Here is a 996-nt window from a genome sequence, read left to right on the forward strand (position 1 = left end):
TCTTCTAGTCAATATCCATGAATGTCTAGAGGTAACCATAATCTGGTTTCTGTCACCATAGATTAGATTTTCAGGCTCATGAAATGGATTCTTTTATTCAACATACATATTTTTGAGATTTTATCCATGTTGTTGTTTGAATCATTGTAGTTAATTATTTTTTCATTGAAATGAATATGCCTTGACCTTCTTATCCATTCTCCAACTGATGCACATTTGGGTTGTTTGGTTTTAGCTGTTATGGCTGAAGCTACTGTGGGAAATTCTATTACACACATTTTGGGGGACATTTGTTTTCATTTATTTTGGGTATTTCAGGAGTGAAATTTCTGAATCACAGTGTAGGTGAAGGTTAAACTTTAAGAAATTAAAATTTGTAAGTGGTTTTTCTATTTCACATTCTTACCAGTGATGTATGAGAGTGTTAAGTGCTCCACATCCTTGCTGACATTTGATATTGTCAATCTTTTTCATTTTAGCCATTCTGGTGGGTATGTAGTAGTATCTTAAGATTTTAATTTGCATTTCTGTGATTACTATAAGTGTTAGGTGCATTTCATATGCTTATTGTTGGCCTAAGGACTTTTACTGGACATAGTTTTCTTCTCTTTTCATTTCATGTTTGTTGTTCCTCTTTAATATTTATTTTAATGGTCTATTTAGATACCATACATATTATTGAGCCATTTTTTCCATTTGTCTTTGCTTAGATAATGTTTTATTCAGATTTTAATATTTATTTGAATTTTTAGGAAGATTTAAAAATTTGATTTTGTGACAATACCCTTTTCTTATAGTTACTTTTATCTTTTTAAAACTTAGATTGGCCCGGTTTGTCTATTTTGTTGATCTTTGGAAAACAAAACTCTAAAATTATTTGATCAATTTTACTGCTTTTATGTTTTTCAATTTGTTAATATATACTTTTTTTTCTTTTTAATTTATTTTTTTATTGCTAGTTTCAGGTGTACAGAACAATACAATAGTTACCCTTTT

Source organism: Hipposideros armiger, unplaced genomic scaffold (genome assembly GCF_001890085.2).
Source record: "Hipposideros armiger isolate ML-2016 unplaced genomic scaffold, ASM189008v1 scaffold_1848, whole genome shotgun sequence".
NCBI lineage: Eukaryota > Metazoa > Chordata > Mammalia > Chiroptera > Hipposideridae > Hipposideros > Hipposideros armiger.